This window comes from Pinus tabuliformis, chromosome 3_2, assembly GCF_031772625.1.
Source record: "Pinus tabuliformis cultivar Carrire ecotype Pingquan chromosome 3_2, CPIR1, whole genome shotgun sequence".
NCBI lineage: Eukaryota > Viridiplantae > Streptophyta > Pinopsida > Pinales > Pinaceae > Pinus > Pinus tabuliformis.
The window spans coordinates 287,181,457-287,192,894 of NC_142302.1; positions in this window are offsets into that span (position 1 = coordinate 287,181,457).

Consider the following 11,438-nt stretch of genomic DNA (forward strand, 5'->3'; position numbering starts at 1 on the left):
TTGTAACATCGAATCCGACGGTCATGATATGTTCTAGACATGAAGTGATCTGATGGATCATTCTCTCCTCAGTATTATAGATGCTTTATCCATGGCTTAACACCTAATTGGTCCATGATCTCTATTTAAAGAGCATGGAGGGGCATTTGTAGGGTGACCATTCATGAAAGAAGCTTACGTAAATTTTATTTGTTTTATTAATAAATTGCCTGAAGTGGCCATGTTGGCTCAAGCCATGGACTATTTCCCTCTTTGAGGGTTTTAAAGATGTCAAGAATACTGGTGTATTGATTTTTGATTTGTTTGTGAGTGGTGTGCTTTCGTGTTCTATCTGATGAACTTACCCTGTAAATTCCCACAGTGTTTTGGTTATGTATATATATGCATATGTATGATGTAAATACCAAATTGAGTTGTGTTATAAAGCTCCAATAAGCATAATGGTTTTCATTTTTCTATTTCTTTCATGTTGGTTTTTCTTTTAGTAGGTTTTCATTGTGAATAGTACAATTAGCTAAGTTACAATGATCCATGGGCAGTATGTCTTGGTTTAAACATTTTTTTGGTTGTAGGTGTCATTGAACACTCAGGACATTTTTTTGGTTGTAGGTGTCATTGAACACTGAGGACGTTATTTCCCCAAGGGTCAAGGTTCTGTAACAACCCTGGTTAAAAATCCATGTAATAAATTTAAAAAAGGAAAAATAAGAACAAGGTCATGGGACACATATTCCGAGCTTAATGTTTGGAAAAACATTCTAGTGGGTGTTCATTTGGTTTATTATGGCTAAATAAATTGGCAAAGGCAATGGAAAAGGCATTAAAAAGGAAAAGAGGCATTATTTGGCATTTATTTATGAAAATAATGGAAAATAGGATACAATTAAGGTGAAATGTCACATGTTTCATGCGAGGAGGAAATTCAAGGAAAATAATGGAAAATGAAGAAAATAGAGGCCTTGTTGATAAAAAGGCTTCTGTCAATGTTAGCTTTTGGCAATGAAGTTTTGGAACTCTCTCTCTCTCTCTCTTTGTGTGTCTATTCACTCTCTCTCATACCCTTGCAGACTTAGAGAATTCTTGTAGCACTCTAGAATTGGAGAAAGGAAGGCAAAGGAAGGAAAAAAAAAGAAAAGGTAAGCAACAATCAAGGAAAAGTTGGATCAGGTAGCTAGAATGAGATTATTTGAAAGTATCAAAATGCATGTAAGATTTTGTTGCTATTTTTTCCATGCATGGTACATGCATGTGTCCATTTGGTTCTCTTGTTACATTGGCATGGTTTTTTCCAGGTGTGATAATGGTTTTCAGCCTTGCCTTGCCATTTCTAGACACAAATGGTGTGATGGGGTTTCTTTACATTGTTGAGCTAGATTGCCCGATGGTTTCAAAACTGAGTGAGGTGGTCTGAGGAAAATTCCCAATGGCATAGGAATCCCTTGACTGATAATGGCGGGATACACGATAAATCTTAAGGTTGGAGACAAGAAAATTCCTCACGGTTTTGGTGGAGAGATCTAGAAGCATCCACACTTGTTTAGTGCCTAGTGATCCCTTGAATAGTATATGGTGGGATTGAGGTAAATCCTATTAGTGTATGTTTATTGTTTGGGCCTAGGAATCCATTGACTGATAATGAAGGGATACATGGTAAAGCTTGGTTGTATATATGAGAGTTTTGGGCCTAGGAATCCATTGACTGGTAATGGTGTCATACATAGTAAACCTTAAGGAGGTCGTGGCTAGTTTTGTTGTGAGTCCCACATTCATGCTTGGAATATGGCATGGGGGTGATTGGCTTAAAGAGAGATTTTCTTCAGTTCACTCTATGGTCGGGTGGCAAGTGGAAGTCCCTCACTTGGTTGGATTTTCATATGTTATTAAGATATCTTTCCCTCTTATATTTGCGTGAGTAATTGTACTTCTTATTATCTGGATTTGGTGGCTCTTTTATCATTGTGTATATATTTCTCATTTTCTAGTTATATGTTAGTTATATGATCTATATCGGTTATGGATCTTGATGTGTTTGATCGTTGATGAATGGTTAATGAATGCATGAGATAATATATGTTATTGCAAATATTATGAGAGGGAATTAGACCTTATTCATGACTCTTAGATAGGTATTAGACACCTATGTTTAAATATGCATTCATGACCTGTAGATTACATGTTCGCCATGTTTTTAATGAAATGCCTATTGTGTTCTAAGAATTCTAAGTCAAGTTTTGGTTCAATACTGAAGGTTTATCTTGTCATTCTATTAGTTATGATCCTTTAGTTAGCTTATTGAATTAATTAACATATTTGTAGCTATAACCTATAGGTACTATGTAGAAAGTGTTTAAATAAATGAGTAATTGAGACTTCCAACTTCCAAGGGTCATAAATTAGGCATATGATTTCCATTTGACTATCATAGTACCTTGTTTAGAATGTCTCCATGAGGAGGCCGGAAGCAAACTAGAAATTTCTCTAACACTTTTTTGGCCTCTCCTTTTTCCCTAAAAATGTTGTTTAGGCCCTCAAAATGGCCTGAAAAGTCTAGAAACCGAAAAACTACCAAAAATATAAAGTTGTATTCAATTTAAGGAAACTAAACTTAAATGAAAAATTGTTGGGTCAAATTAGGTTGATAATAGTGAAATCGTGTGTCCCTTTGTGATTTCAGTTAGTTCTGGATACGTGGACCCTCGATAAGTGCATCTTGGAAATTGGGTCTCATACAGTAATTCTGATCTCATGTTTACCCAGGTGAGTTTGTGGATTTGGGTAAATGTGGGAGGGATGGTTACATTTAGGCCTTGAAAATGACCAAATTTCCTGCCCAAAATTATTCTAATGAATTTTCCTCCTACAACCAAAAATATTAGCCCAAAATGTCTATAAAAATTGATACAACCATAAGAATTAGTGGTAAAAACTAAATAATAAAGCAATGGAGTGATTGAAAGGAGGCAAAGAGGGCCAAAATAGGTCAATGATGAGGGCTAGAAGCCTAGAAAGCCAACTACTAAGGGAAAAAGGCCTTATAGGCCCATGACAAGGGTGAAAGAGACCTCAAGGCTAGACATCAAGAGCTTCTAGGGCCTACGACAGCTAAGGAAGGTCTCTTAGAGGTTGTCACTAGGCTAGTTAGGCATGTCGAGGAGGGAGGAGAAGTATATAGGCCTGTGGGAGAGGGAGTAGGGTAGCAAAGGGAAGTTGGATGAGGAAGATGGCTAGAAAAGGTGGGATAAGACATTGGAAACATATGCGGCTAAGACAAGCAACTATAAAGGGGGTATGACAAGGGAAACAAGGGCCACAACTAGGGTTCTGGGATCAAACAAGGGAAATGACTCAACTAAAAGGGAAGAAAAGGTTGTAACTAGGATAATGGAGGGCAACGATAGGCCTAAAAATGCTAAACAAGATTTCAAACCCTTGCAAAATTTGAATTTTTCTTTGGATCTTCACAATTCCCTAAAACGTACCACACATTTGTGTCCAAGGGCTAGCTAATTCCTTTTCTCCTTTAATGTTGAGCGTGGATGGTAGTGAGAGCATGGATCTTGCCTTCCTAGGCCCAGAGCCACCTCAAAACCCCAACAATTTTCTTCAAGAAGGCTTGACGTCTCACTTGGGTGTGAGAAACCCTAATTTTTTTTGAAAAATCACATACACAAATAAAATGAAAATTTCCCAAAATTGTGACATATACAAAATTCAAAAAATAAAACCCCAAAACCCTAATTGCTGTAAACACGAGTTATAAATAATGTACAAAATTATTTTACAAAAAATTATATAAAAAATATTGACAAATATGCAATGCTTGTAAAATATTTTTTTTGAGAAAAAAATTCTAAATAATGGAAATGCATAAATGTATCTTTTGAAGGTTATAATATTGGCTCCACCACTTAGAGAAGTTCAAACACCATATAAAAATTCCTAGAGCCCAAAAAAGTTCATCCCTTCTCCACGTTATGTTACTTTGGAGACCAAGGACTAGTATAATTAAAGATCTCTATAATGTTTCTCAAACCAAATCGTTAGATCATATGATGAATCGGATCAGCCAAAATAAATCGAAATTTTACCAATAAAATATCCCATCATCGACAAATGAAATAACAATTTATATAAAAATGAATGGCATTATAGGATTACCACATAACTAGCATCTACCACAGACCAATGGAACAAGAATGCCATGAATGAAACCTAAAAGTTTTTTTATTATAATATTAAAAAATTCCTAGTAGAGCAATGTCTGAATTCTAGCGTTACAAATTTACCTCATCAACAAATAGTCGATAATCAGAATACCATAAGAAGCAAAATTGCTTCTATTTACAGATATATCCTCCAAGTTCAAAATAATGGCTAGTTGGCTTGATCCGCGTTAAAATAATCTTGACCACTGATAATAATTTGATCATCTTTTAATCTTTGCTGTCGAAAATATTTATTTTGAGGAAAATTTCGAATTTCACTTAAAACCCATTTTTCATTAATCCAAAAAATAATATTTTGCATTAATTTCCTCAAAAATTAACTTTGACTTAACCACCAAGCTCTAAGGGCTTAAGTTTTCTTAATATATCCATTTTTTCCTTGGTGGGGAACCTCCAAAATTTAACTTTTCTGTGACCCAAAAATTTCTTGATTATTTTCCACTTGGAGAAAATTTAATTTCTCTATAATTATTTTTTACTCTAAATTAATTAACTTAATGGTTTAGGATTTAATTTTAATTTAGCGAGAAAATTATTTAATTGACACATGGGGGATTAATATTTTTTCCACCCTCAAATACTTTAGCCATGGTGTCTAAAAATGAGGGAGCATCCACTAAAATATTTCTTACATCAAATATTACAAGTAATTCAACCCTCAAATAGGGAATACACATCCGTTATAGATCATCATGAAATTACCCAATTTTGCAACATGATATGATATAGTATCGACCAAGTGGTTTATAGTAAAATAATCTAGCCAAATAGCTTATATTATTCTCAGACCATTTTTACAAAGAACCAATATAACACTAGGACTCACCTAAGACCTTTTCAATGAATTCCACTCTAGAATTAGGGTTTAAGACACACGTGAAACTATGTTGATTATCTGTGTTTAGAAACACCTATAATTCGGTGAGGTTAAAAACCTCATAGGATGAAATTCGACCAAAAAATCAAAGGCTTACCTAGGTGTTGTTACAAAATTAAGTGATCATACTAGCATCATTTACGACATAAATTGCAGAATTTGCATTTACAATGATATAACAATTCGTTCATTGATGATTCTGATATTTGAAGAAAAAAATTACTCTTCTTCGTTGGACTTGTCAAAAAATGGGTACAACAAGTACCTCAATTAAATGAAACGAGAGGAGGCCAAGTCGAGCCCCTATGTACTTGAAGAGTAGAAAAATCAACACGATAAGGCAAAGTAAGTGTCATCCACCTTCTCCAACCCCCATTTCTATTGAAGAGTCGCCCATCCATCAAGGGTAAGAATTGGAAAGTGACAAGAAACAATTACAAGAAATACCATCCACAAAAATCAAGGAAAACCAACCGTAACCCATAAAAGAGGCCCAATACCAAGGGGACCAAGATTCCTAGACAAGCCATCAAGTTAGAGGAAAAATTCGTAGTTTTTATCATCAAAAATTGATCATCTAGCCATAATTTACTAGATGGATCAAAGTACACCATGTAGGGCCAATTTTACCATAATAAAATTTCTTTCACTATAAGAAATTACTTAATAAACCACCTTTTTAAAGCTATATCTCGTTAAACCCATGAAAAATAATTAAATAAATCATTATTAATTTAATTATCTGCTAGGAATAATTAATTAATTGCTAATTAGTTATTATTCATTGTCAAGTTTGACTAAATCCCCTAGGAATACTTACATAAATCATTATTTATTTTTTATTCCTTAACCATATTTATTGAGACGATAAATAAATCATTTATTTATTTATTATTTCTAAATAAATGTATTTAACAAGTTTAAATACCTTTTCCTTCCAACTAAATATAATAAAATATTCCAAATGGCTAATTCTAGAATTTGGTTAACAATATTTTATTATTTCCCATTATTCGAGAATAATCTAATATTTTGTTATAAATAGAATGGTTTTACATTCATTCTTCACTTTCGATCATTTTCATTGTTGCACTCATTGTTGTAACTTTGATTATTATCATTGTTGCACACCATTTTCCTTTTTACTTGAGTTCTCATTGAGCTCAAACATTTGGTTTGCTCGACTTTACACATTATAGAGGAGAGAGACTCTACAAAAGCTGAAGACATTGAGGATAGCCAAGAACCCATATCCTAGAGGGGGAGTAGTAACATTATTTTTTCCCTTCATAGGTGTCATATAATAAATATATTCTTTATATATCTTGTTTCCATCGGATTATTGGAGTTACTTGTGCTTATTTTTTTATTCCATTTTGCTATTAAACTATTTCTATTGCATAGATTAGGGATTTGGCAAGTTTTGTTTCTATCATTTGCTTCATATCTACATTGTTTAACAACCATATTTGCTATTAGGGTTTTTTTCATGTCTAAAGTGGTTTATTTTCTTACACCTTCGAGAATAAAACACTCCAATAGATGGTGACCCCACTCGGGAATTTCTGATTTTAGCCAACAGATGGCGACTACACTGCATTTTTAATTTTCATTCAGAAACTTGGGTGACCTTCAATTTTCAGCTTAGGGTTTTTGTTTTTTCATTCTATTAATGTTGTTTAAAAGCATTCTAACCCTAGATCACTCAAATTTCTAACTTGTGCAAGTTTTCTTGCTATTTCTGCAGGTCACAGGAATGACCCGTGACATAGATGATAAATTTTCCTGAGACTTGCCGCCCGAGAATTGAGGAGCATAAATCAAACTTTTTTTACCCAAACCAGTGATCTAGAGGTCCAGAGCACACATTCTCGCACAAAAAGTGTGATATCCCCTAAATCACGTCACCTGCACTGGCCCCATCCACCATCATTTTGCGTTCTTGGGACGGTCACCCCTCCTCACTTCTTAGCATGTATCACAATTGTCCAGTCACTCTTGTCAGCAAGACTGTCACTGTAGACATTGATGTTATTGATTCCCCTATAGATTACAACATTCTCTTGGGTCGTAGTTACACATAATCCTTATCAGTAATCGCATCTGTGGTTTTTCACAAGATGTGCTTCACCTAGGAAGGAAAGATCATCACTATCGATCAACTGACATATTACGAGCCTTCTTTGTTAACCTCCCCTGAGTCCATTATCTCATCGATATCTAGCAAGTAGACAACCATCTCTCTTATTGGTATTTCACCTAGAGTCTACAAAGATTTGACTGTGTTGGGTGTTTTCCCTGGTCCTCCCCCTCCCATCTCTAAGCCCATCTCATTGAGTGTCTACATGTTACAAGCATCACGAGCTACTCAAAAGCATTCTAGTACCTCTCGTCAATAGTCAAATCCTTAGCACCCTTTTGTTAGCATCTCAGCTAAGCCATCCGAATCTGCCCCTCAAGGACCTACTCCTTTTGTGGGTGTCTCTCCTTTGTTCCCACGATAAATTGTTCCTCTAGGTCTTAATAATCCAGGATCTGTTCTGCCAGGACATGACCATGCAAGATAGATACCTTTCTTGTTTCCTCCTCCTCGAATATTTTTTGTCCCTATCATGGCTTTGTTTTGTCTCCCTAATATGAATTTGGTGATCCCAGCCTGGTACACTGATTCCCCATCGAACACTTTGCCTGGTCAGCTTAGACCATATCATGCTTTGACCCCGGTTCAGATGATCCCTACTAACCTTTTCGCTGCTTGAGTTCCACCACAACCTCAATAGGAACCCACTCCTATTGCGAAAGAACCCTAACAAGGGGGAAAAGCCAAGAAGAAGGAACCTAAGGAAAAGGCTCCCCAAGCACCTCTAGCTCCTAAGCCTCCAAAGTAGACACCTCCGTGCGCTTTGTATGAGGTTGTTGGGCATGCCACTAATAATTGTCTTGAGCTTCCTCATCTCAATCATTTGGTTCATGAAACGTTTCCTGAGTCTAATATCCATGAGGTCCAAGTTACCTTACTGTATTCAGCGAAGAGACTCAAAAATTTGCGCACAAATCACCCTTGTGCCTTGTGTGATCATAATGGTCATTATTCCCATTCTTGCCCTCATCTCGACAAATTTCATGATTTCCTCCAAGTGATTCACGACTTCGAGGCCACTCGTAGTGGATCATATACTCCTCTACCTATGGATTTTGGTACCACAAATATACTGGAACAAGGGGACTCTGGTCCCACCATCGTGATCCCTCACCTCGATGTCAAGATGATGAAATTGAAGGTACATATCCTTTACCTATCGTCATCCTTGATTTCTTCGCAGGAAAACCTTTCTGAGGTTTATGTGCACGATTCTACGGAACCTCTTTTGTCAGAAACCCATGTCTCAACATCAGTAGATTTTCCATCTACTAGCTCGTCGTATACTAGTTGAGATGATGCGTATGTGAACCTTCGTTCTGACGATGATTTACCAAGTACTGTTGCTACATCATGTAGTCAATCTTCCTCTCGTCCACCCGTCTTCCATTCCTATCAGGACATCACAGAAGCCATGACTACCCCTACCCTTGGGATCATATGCACCATCATGCAAACTTCCTCCCATATTTTTGAACCCAAAATTTTTCCTCACATCATACTCATGACAATCGACGACATATCCCATACGAGGCCACTCATTATCTTCTCATTAGCGATGACCTTTATTGTCGTGGTGTTGAGTTTATCCTTCATCATTGTCTCACTCATAATTATGGCTAGGACCTTACATCATTCGTAATGACTTGGGTAAGAGGGTATGTCTCTTAGAGGATTTCGAAGGGCAACTTCTTCCTAATCCTTGCAATACACTCTACCTCAAGAAATTTTACCCATAGCATATCCCATTGATTTCCATGTATTTATTGTGATCATGCATTTACAGAGGTTGCATCATCTCATTTTTTGTATTTTGCACCTTTAATATGGATCTGTCATCCACACTATGTATCGGTTATACCGACGGTGCGAGTCGCTTCTCCAGGAATGTAGCCTCCGCAACATGGGCTATTTTCACGCCCTTGCATATGTTAGTCCATTCTAATGGCCTGTGCATTAGATATCCCACCAATATCTAGGTTGAACATGATGTAGTGATAGGTTTGTTATTCGATGCCCTTTCTCATCGCATCCTTCATCTTCATGTTAATTTAGATTCCTTGCCACTTGTCATGTAATTGAATGGTGTGTATTATGTGCATAACCAAGTCATGTTTATAAAATATCTACGAGTTAAGTTGTTCGTACATGAATTTGAAACCATTACATTCAGTCATGTTCCTAGAGGCCAAAATAACTATGTAGATACCATTGAAAACAATATTCTAGATTGGAATTTATCACATGTATACCAAAAAAGACAACCATAACCAAAACAAATGGTGAACCACAATTGTCATATAAAAGATGCATAACAACATTATGTAGAGACATATAAAAGTAAATGTGTTTGGAGTCTACCACTCTAAATACATATGGTACACCCATAGAATAATGAATGGCACATAGGCCCCTACATCTCCTTATCATCCTTTGGAGGATCTTGTGCGAAGTTGGGCTGAGATGCTTGAATCCATTTTTTTATCACTCAGAACACAATGGCGGTCCACAAACACCTCCTGTTAGATGGAATCATTCCCATCTTTGCGTACCATATTAGTCCCTCCATCACATATGCATTCGAGTAGTATCCCATGTTTAGGGGCATGATGGTTTTCCCCTGGCCATCATTGCAATTGATTAACATAAGTCTTAGCCTAGATTCCCAACAGATCTATGTATGGTCGATTATCCTCCCATTCCCTAGATAGTTTGTCCTATCGGCCTTTACGACAAGCCATATTGACATCACATATCATAAACATTTGATACCATATCTTCAAATATTATACTCTATATCATACCACATTTACGACATAGTCCCCATGTTTGACATAATGCCTGAGGATGATTCAAGACCTCCTCTAGTACTTCATTCTTGTTTTCCTCTTCCCTTAATTCTTCACGAGGAACCATCATTCCAAGAAGTATTAAGGCCATATTTAGACAACTATGGCCACTTTCCTGAAATTCACAGATCTCAATTCCGATGGCCAATTTGTCTCCTCTAATCTCCATAATATTTAGGGCCTTCTCCTCCTCTCAAATTGGAGGGAAAACACCCTTTTGTAGGAAAACCTGCAGTTTTTATGTCGAACATTTCAACGAGACCGTAGTTCCATTTGAAAAAAAATTAGTGTCATTGGAAATCTCTCATCAAGCACTATAATGGATCTCACTTGATTTTTCATGACTCGACACTTCATTCGAAAGCCATTTTTCCAAGAAGAGTCACTTCATTGCCTCTCAAAATCTAATTTCTTCATATGCGACAGTTGTACTTTGGGGAATACCTTCCTGTAGAGCTTGTCGTCTCACGTGTCGATTTTCATCATGAGAAACCATCATTTGCTCATGTTTTCATGGTCCCCACCAGGCCTATTCTATGTGGCAACATCATCAAGTCACCCTTATTCAAAGCATCCGCGATGAGTCACCTTTGCATCCATGGAGTCTATTTCACATCCCATTATATCATGTCACAGTATTCCATCCATATTTGCTTACCATTCATCCCACATTTCCCATTTTGGCCTTTAGTCATACTATCCACCATCCCCTCTAGAGTTGAGTCAGTCGCTGCTAGGCCAACCATGCACTTTATGCTATGACAAGGGAAGTCGTGTGTTTTTCCCTTAATCCCATTTTCCCCATTTTTCTGTGTGTTAGTACATTAGTCACTTTACTATTCTCCCTCGTGCCTTAGTTGAGGATCGTGATTTCCTCACCTACGGTGGTCCCTCTTCTGTCAACATCAACACATCTATTCGAAAAGAATAACCTAGAGGGCGGTGTATCTTAGTTCCAGCTTCCACTCTTGTTTGGTGCCTTAGATCAAGCAAAGGGAATCATCATTTCCCTTTGACTTGATTTTTTCATGCGCATGATTCATACACTTGATGGTTTAGTGATGCAACAGATTGTATCAGTGATTCCTGGGTGTGTGTGAGATGTTTCACACCTCATTAGGGGTTGGCCGTTCAGGTAGCCCCCCACATTCCAATATGACTTCATCTTAGGCTATAGCCTCAAATCCAGTTTTGCATATTTGATGGGTCTGGTTCTCCCTGCTCGTAGCACTTATAGCATGCATGTCTCCTTGAAATTATCCATTCAGTTTTACGAAGCCCTTTCCTATTCACCAGGGCTTTTTTGGTTGTTATACCCTCCCTCCAACACATTTTTTAGGGAAGGA